Source organism: Vicia villosa, linkage group LG7 (assembly GCF_029867415.1).
Source record: "Vicia villosa cultivar HV-30 ecotype Madison, WI linkage group LG7, Vvil1.0, whole genome shotgun sequence".
NCBI classification, from domain to species: domain Eukaryota; kingdom Viridiplantae; phylum Streptophyta; class Magnoliopsida; order Fabales; family Fabaceae; genus Vicia; species Vicia villosa.
In genome coordinates, this window is record NC_081186.1 from 32,825,095 (window position 1) to 32,833,908 (window position 8,814).

Here is an 8,814-nt window from a genome sequence, read left to right on the forward strand (position 1 = left end):
GATGAAAAGAGACTGAGATGATGATGATAACTGCGTGAACGGTGATGCGAAGGTGGTGATGAGAAAACGATAACGGTTATGGCTTCTTGATTGATGAAGGTTGAAGGTAGTCAATGATTCTTTGTAGCGATGAGGAAGATGAAGATGATGTTGAAGACGATGGTTGTTGAAACTTGGAGGTGGAATTTGTTACGTTCTGTTATGGTTGTTGTTTGAAGTTTAAGATGGTGAATGAAGATTGCTATGGTGGTTATGGAGGTTTTGTGAAGTTCTATGGAGGTTGAAGGTTGTGATTCGTGAAAACGTTAGAGTTTGTTAGGGTGGTAAGTGGTGGAGAGAGAAAAACGGTTATGGTGGTTGTTATGATTGTTATGGTTTGTTATGGTGGAGAGAGAGGGAAGAGAGTGATGAGAGAGATAATGAGAGAAAATGAGAGAGGGAAGAGGAGAACGAATCTGGAAAAATGGAAGTGTAGTGTGTGTTGTTGTTTGTGAAGAGCTTTGGTTTATATATGGTGTATGAGGTTGCATGGAGTATTATGGTGGAGGTGTAGTAGTGTAGTATTGTGCATGGCCTTGTATGGAAATGAGTACTAGCTTCTATGTTGCAGCAATGAAGTCATGTCCATGTTCCCCCCTTTGTGTGCTTATATCTCTCTCCATAGGGCACCATTCATTTCAAACTCAAAGACAATATGAAGAGGGCATATAATTGATGAGCTTTGATGTTTGAGAGTTGTTGAGATGAGGTTTGGAACTTGCTCGAAATGATGCTTGAAAATGTGGAAAAGTGAGCTAGAACGTGGTATGTTGTTGTTGCATACAGCCTGTGCGCGTGTGCCTTCCCCTGGGCTTATGCTTTTGGCAAAGACGGGACTTGTTCAGGGCCTCACTTTGGATGCTTCTACCTCAATGCATACACATCCAATTGCTATCATATATGGCTTGATGGAAAGACAACATGGCAAAGAGAAGTTTCACACCGAGCTTGAGTCTTGAGGAGATTTTTGGACCTTTAGAATTGATGTTTAAAATAGCATGCCAGGTGTTTGACATAATGCCACGCGCGTGACCTGGAAATCTGCATGGCTTGCCATGCAGTGGTGACTTGATGAAGGCATGACTTTGAGGCTTCCTAAATGGTTCAACACACACTCAATTTGCTTTATTCTTGATTCATTGGGTAGAGGGCATGGAGGAGAGAAGAATGATACCAAGTTTGAGCTTATAGAATTTTTGTAGAGCTCAAGAACCAGCTTGACATTTGGCATGCCAAGTGTTTGGTAAAATGCTTGGTCATGACTTGGTCTGTGACTTGAGCTGTGGCCTAGATCAAATGAGTTTTCATAAACTTCAAACTATTTTATCTCTCAATACAAGCTTCAAATGAAAAAGTATTCCACTACAAAGTTGTTCTCCTCCATGAGAGGAACAATTTTGATGTTGGAAGTTTCTCTAAAAAATGTCAATTGCCACGTGTAAATTGATGGTGAAGTGGACTGTTCATCAAACTTTTAAGAGCCAAAAATTTTTCTAAGTATGAAAACTTTCCATTTTTGTTATTTTTCTATTTTTGGCAACTTTTGTCAAACTCTCGATTTTATCCATCCTTTGACTTTTCTTGACTGATTTTCCACCGAAAGTCGATATTTGAATAATTCTTCTGATTTTGACCCAAAAGTCAACTGTTCTGATTTTCCTGATTATTGATGGAATTCTTGATTAAATCTCCTCCAGTCAAATCCAGTCAAATGAAAACATCCACATAGTTAATATGAGAGCTTCTCACCCATAAAATCCTTTCCTGATTAAATGTTGACCAGAAAGTCAACTGGTTGACTTTGGTCAAGGAAACCCTGATTAAGAGGATCAGATGACTTCTAGATTTGTACACCCCCACCAATGCCTTGAGTTGAGAAAAACCCTAATCCAGGAAGGCTTCAATGAAAACAAAGCCACATAATCACACCTTAGATCCTCACATTTGGTAGGAAATTCCTTGCTATAAAAGCTCTTTCTTGCTAGTCTTTGATTGATACCAATGATATGCATGCATGGGTATGGATTATGACCTATATGAAATATGCGCATGAATGTAAAACCAGATAATTTGGGTAGGACAAATTTGGGGTATGACACAGTCCACCCTCAACAAGGTGATTGGCCTCTCTCAACGAGGACTTAATCCACTATAATCAGAACCTGATTACACTTGCACGACCAGCTGCCGTGACTCACAATACAATGCACGAGCCAAACTGCTGGTGACTAACAATCCCGCACAAACCAACTGTTTGTGACTAACCAATCTTCTAAGACTCAACTAGTCCTAGACTTCTTGAGACTTCTGACCCAACTAGTCTCTCAAGGACTTAGTTACCACGTAAATTCTGTTGATAGTATATTGTTTTGCTTCTAGAAAGATGTAATCACCACTGTGATATTTCACTAAGATTAACTACAGAATAATGAACTCAGAATATGAATAAGAAAATTTAGCCTCAGAGAGTTTTTCTTCACACTTGATGATTTATCAGAGTTACAACGTTCTTGTGTGTTCTTTCTTGTTTTCTTCTATTTCGCTCGTTGTGTTGTCTTTTTTTTCTTTAAACGATCATGAGTATATATAGCTTCAGAATTTTTGACTTTTATCTCCAAAGCTTGTATTCAGCATTAAATGATTTGCATGTTGTCTTTGCTTTTGCTGTCTCCAAGGATTTGCATGTGGATAGCTTCTTCAGTCAACCTTGGGAATTATGCTTTTGGAGTGTTGCAACCGTTTTGCTATTGATTATTGTTAGAACAAGATTTGCTCTGATCAATATTCTTGTTTTGATGATAACAATATATATGAATTTTGTATAAGACAATGTGGTACTCTAATTCTATGCATTTTCCATTTCAGGAAATATATAAGGAGTATGCACAATTCAGCGCTAAGAAGCACTGACTCAGAAGGTTCAGGATTGCAACATCAGAACATGCTCTCGCAAGACATCAGAAGATGGTCAAGCAGAACCAGAACATGGTCTATGAAGCATCAGAAGAACTTGCGATCAGAAGCAGAAGCACTGAAGTTCTTATGGTATCACGCTAAAAGCACTTCAAAGTCAGAAGACAAGGAGATGCTTTGCACCAAGCTGTAACTCTGATTCTAATTATTTAAACATTGTATTCACAAAATCTAAGATCAGAAGTTAGTACTAGATGACAAGCTATGAAGTCTAATCTCTGACTGACAAAAGGAACGTTAGAAGCTACAAAAGGCAAAGTCAGTAAAAGAAGAGAAAAGCATGGCTCGAGGTAGTTGACAAAACAGTGAAAACATTAAATGCAAAGCTATCCAGTCACGCAACGCATTAAATAGTTCAACGGTCATCTTCTCAAAATGCCTATAAATATGAAGTTCTGATCAGAAGCAATAACGAACAACTCTTGCAAGAATACCAAAACGCTGCTGAAATCAATACTTACAAACTTAATCTTCCACCTCACATTCTTTGTAATATTTAGTGAGTGTTAAGCTTAGAACTTAAGAGAAATATCACAGTTGTGATTATAGCTTTCTAAGAAGCATTTGAATACTCTTGTAAACATTTATTTTACATTGATTTGTAAAAGGTTCCTAGAGTGATCAGTGAGATCAGTAGACTCTAGAAGACTTAGAAGTTTCTAAGTGTTGATTTCCTAGAGTGATCAAGGTGTGATCAGTATACTCTAGAAGACTTAGAGTGTTTCTAAGTGGACAACCATTGTAATCAAGATTGATTAGTGGATTAAATCCTCAGTTGAGGTAAATCACTATAAGGGGGTGGACTGGAGTAGTTTCGTTAACAACGAACCAGGATAAAACTATTGTGTTCATTGTTTTTATCTTAAGAGTTTTTAAAGTTACACTTATTCAAACCCCCCCCCCCCTTTCTAAGTGTTTTTCTATCCTTCAATTATGTCTTCAACGGTTTAATTTGAATCAATCTACGTGATCTTTTGTTCAACCTTTGTTCTTCAGCTTCGGTTGTGGATGTCTTTGCAGTGTTGTGGTGCAATATCAGAAGTTGCTTTTAGCGGTGTTAATTTGAGTCATTCCTTATGATCTTCTGTTCAGCCTTGTTCTTCAACTTCTATTGTAGATATGTTTGCAGCGTGCAGTATCAAAAGTTACTTTATGACTTGTGTTGTGTTTCTTTAGCTTCTCATAAGTGTCAAGTTCTGATTGTTGGTACTGGTACATCTTCTGAAATTAGAACCATATGATTAGAGTACCATATTTTCTTTATACAAAATTTGTTTGCTTGTTATCATTAAAACACTAAAATATGATTAGAACCAAACTATGTTCTAACAAGTTGTTTTCATTTTTCATCAGTGAAGTTAACTCCTAACATGGATGTGTCGTCTCCTAACATAGTTTTTAAAAAAATTCATATTTTTAACTTGCCTTAATGATTTTGACTTGTTCTATAACCCAAGATGAAAATTAAATCTATACATAGAAATATAAGGTCCAATGTACAAATAATACATACTATTACCTAGTTTTGACATCATTCAAAACATCTAAGAAAGGATATTGCACTAATAATACACGGGCATTACCACTAAGAGGCATAACCAGCTAACACATATCCTTAAAATTCTTAAATCTATATGTGTAAACTTCAAACATTTTCTTTCCTTGTCTAAAGGAAATCAATCCTTCATCTCTCTCTAACTTAGTTGAGGTGCGTTGTATGTTGAAAAGATGAAAGAAGAGCTTCAGAGTATGGATATTGTTCTTGTATTTGAACCAATACTCGAAGACCTTGGCTTATGTCCAACTCACATGATGCAAGTGCGAGGGGGCGATTTCGATTTTACCCTCAATGTCAATGGATAAAAAATTATGATAGTGAGTATTGGAGTTTGATTGGACTCTACCAATCACCTAGCCTCGTTGTCACTAGGTTTGGGTGAAATAAGGTATGTGAAAGCCTTAATATAGATTCAAGCCTTTGAATCATCCCTCTAAATATCTACCATCTTCGAGCTTGGCATGGGGAGTGTAACACCATTTTATTTAATTATTTATTTTATGGCGTGTTTTGTGAATTGTTTGATAATTATGGGATTATTTGGTATTATGTTATTTTATTAGGTAATTAGTAGTAATAACATGATGAGATTATTAGTATTGGGCCTAACTTAGAGTTAGTAGTAGCATTTGAGAGGTGTTAATTTAAGCCCATTAGCAATAATAAGAAGTTAATAAGAATATCAAAACAAGAGAAATTTGGGAAAAGAAAGTTAGAAGTGACATTTTGTCAAAGAAGAAGAGAAGAGGAGAGAAAGCTAGGGCAAAACCCATTGGAGGCTTAGAGTTGTCTTCAATCCAAACCAGGTAAGGGTGAGATTGTTTCATTATAAGGGTTTGTATGATGATAAGTTATAGTGGGGATTTGATTCTAGGCTTTAATATCCTTGTTTGTGTGAGAATTGCAATTTTGATGTTGTTGATGAATGCTGAAATTGATGAATGATTGGGTAATGTTAGGTGTATGATTTGTGTACAATCTCTATTCTTCAATTTCATAGATTTGGAAATGTTATGGTTTATGCTAGATTCACGATATTTGTGCTTTCAAACATGTTCTTAGTATAGAATGCTGATAATAGATACTAAATACTGGTTGTAGATGCTATTTCTCATTGTATGAAAGTGGTTTAGAGTGGTAGAATCACCATTTCGCAGAACTGAGTTCTCTGCAGTTTTTCTGCATAATCGTGTGTCCGCTAAGCGAACTCAGGCCGCTAAGCAAAGTCTGGGAGCAAATTCATAAAATCACGAGTCCGCTAAGCGAACTTGGTCTGCTAAGCGAGATTTTGAAAACTTATCTTTCTCTTTTTAGTCTGGGGAAGCGCGCTGGGAGGCCGTTGAGCGAACCTTGTTGTGTGAAATTTTATGAAACTTCTATATGTCATAACTTTTGATCTGTAACTCCTTTTTATGCGTTGTTTATAGTGTTAGAAAGCCAATGTTTTTGTCTATATGATAGGATAGGATTGGTTGGCACTTATTGAATTAATTATAATGTTATTGCGTGAATAGAATGTAATTAATGTATATGTGAGTTATGAATCGATGAATTATGAATAACAATTGTTGATATGTGATGTGATAGAAGAGTTGTGAATTACTATAATATTAATGATGTTGTTGTTACCACAGACTATTGGTATCTGAGTTAGAGGTTATGCCTCGTTGATATTGGTTGATGTTGTGAATGTTGTGCGTGTGAATGTTGCATCATTGAGTCGCATGGCATAACATGTTTATAATGGCCTGAAAATGGCAAACACGATGGCCTGTATAGGCGGTTTTTTTGAGATGGAGCTAATGCTCAGCACGATGGCCTGTATTGGTAATTTTCTGAGATGGAGCTAATGCTCACTACGATGGCCTGTATTGGTGGTTTTTGAGATGGGAATTCTCCTACAAATGGAACCACATGCATATACATAGTATTGAGTCACATATTAAGTTGCATTTTGAATCATTGTGTTGATGAAGTGGTTGTCAGGATGTGTTAATGACATAGTTGTGTATTTGAATTCGTTGTTATGATTGATTGATAACATTGTTGTTGTGATGAAAGTTGCATTGCGTTGAGAAATGGTGAATTGCGTATGATCTTATTTTCGCTATAATTATTATCATACGTTCCTTTATATTGTTTGATATCTCACCCCTTGTTTTTTAATGTTTCCCTTTGTTGGTAACATGCAGGTAACTATAAGGAGAAGTTGTTACCGTTATTAGCTCGAGTTGGTGTCTTTTGCTCTGATACGTATCACTCGGGCGAGATTTGATGCTTGTTTGTTTTGTTATGTTTAAGTTGAAATCTTAAATTGTTTATGGATAAGTTTATTTATGTTGTTTCAAGTTAGACAAAGATGCTATCATTTGAAGTTTATGAATTGTGAATTCCTCGGCATTGTCTTATTAAAGTTGATTTGGTTTGAAGACTAATTGTTCATTATGAGTTCTTTCTATTATATGTGTTATGTATCTTTTATAATGAGCTTTTATGTTGTTGTTTTAAAGTTGAAATGTAATACCTCATGTTGTTTGGAACTTTTGCACTATGATTTTTATTATAAACGTTGGGTAGATTTGGGGTGTTACATTAGTGGTATCAGAGCCTGGTTGGTCCGTCCGACCAAGTTATTGAGTCGTAGTTTAGTTTGACAATCGAGTATTGTTAATCAGATTCTAATTGTTATTTATGTTATAGTGATAAGTTGAGATGGCTGGAAGGAACGATGCGGCAATTATTTCTGCTTTGGAAGCAATGGCTCTAGCTTTGCAGAATCAGCCGAACACCGATGAGAATGATAAATCTCGTAGCTTGGCGACTTTCTAGAGAGAGAATCTGCCCACCTTCAAGGGCACGTATGATCCTCATGGTGCGTAGACTTGGTTGAAGGAGATGGAGAGAATCTTCCATGTGATGGATTGCACTCCAGCATAGAAGGTTCGATATGTGACTCATATGCTAGCAGTCGAGGCTGATACTGGTGGCTAGAGACTCGTCAGAGATTGGAGGCTGCAGGTAAGGAGATCACTTGGGTCGTAGAGTTCTTGAGGAAGTACTATCCTGCGGATGTTTGGGGAAAGAAGGAGATTGAATTCCTCGAGCTGAAACAAGGGAATAAGTCGGTTGTTGAGTATGCTGTTAAGTTTGTTAAGTTGGCCAAGTTTTATCCGCATTATAGTGAAGCGACTGCTAAATTTTAGAAGTGCATCAAGTTTGAGAATGGAATGCGCTCTGAGATCAAGAAAGCGGTTGGCTACCAAAAGATCTGTGTCTTTGCGGATTTGGTTGATTGCTGTTGTATTTATGAGGAGGATAGTAATGCGCACTATAAGATGGTTAGTGAGATAAGGGGCAAGATCCAACAGAACCGTGGCAAGCCTTATGATGCTCCAGTTGGGAAAGGTAAGTAGAAAGTTGCTAAGGGCAAGAGAAATAGTGGGGGAGATGCGCCTGTAGGTATTTTGTGCTTCAAGTGTGGAAAAGCTGGTCATAAGAGCACTGTGTGTACTGCTGAAGCCAAGAGGTGTTTCCATTGTGGTAAGCTTGGACATGCGGTGTCTGAAAGCAAGCATAAGGAGGTGATTTGCTTCAACTGTGGTGAAGTGGGGCACATTGGTAGTCAGTGTCAGAAACCATAGAAGGAACAAGTTGGTGGAAAGGTGTTCGCCTTGTCAGGAACTCAGACCACTAGTGAGGATAGACTCATCATAGGTACATGTTTCATTAATAGAACTCCTTTAATTACTATTATTGATACTGGTGCTACTCATTGCTTTATCGCTGCTGATTATGTTGAAATATTGGGTCTTAAGTTGTCTTCTATGAATGGAGAGGTGTTCGTCAATACACCAGCTAAGGGATTGATGACTACTTCTGTTGTGTGTTTAAAGTGTCCCTTGTCGATTTTTGGCAAAGACTTTGTTGTTGATCTTGTTTGCTTGCCGTTAGGAGGATGAATGTGATCTTAGGTATGAACTAGTTAGAGTATAACCATGTTCATATTAATTATTATGATAAGTCGGTGAGGTTCTCTATTCCTGAAGAGGAAGGTGTTGATTTGTTATCTGCTAGATAGTTGCGCCTAATAATGAAATAAGAAGTTCAAGTGTTCGCGTTGATGGCGTCGTTGTCTATTGAGAATCAAGCTATAATAGATGAGTTGCAGATGGTGCGAGAATTTCTTGAAGTTTTCCCTGATGAAATTCCTGATATACCGCCAGAGAGAGAAGTTGAATTTTCTA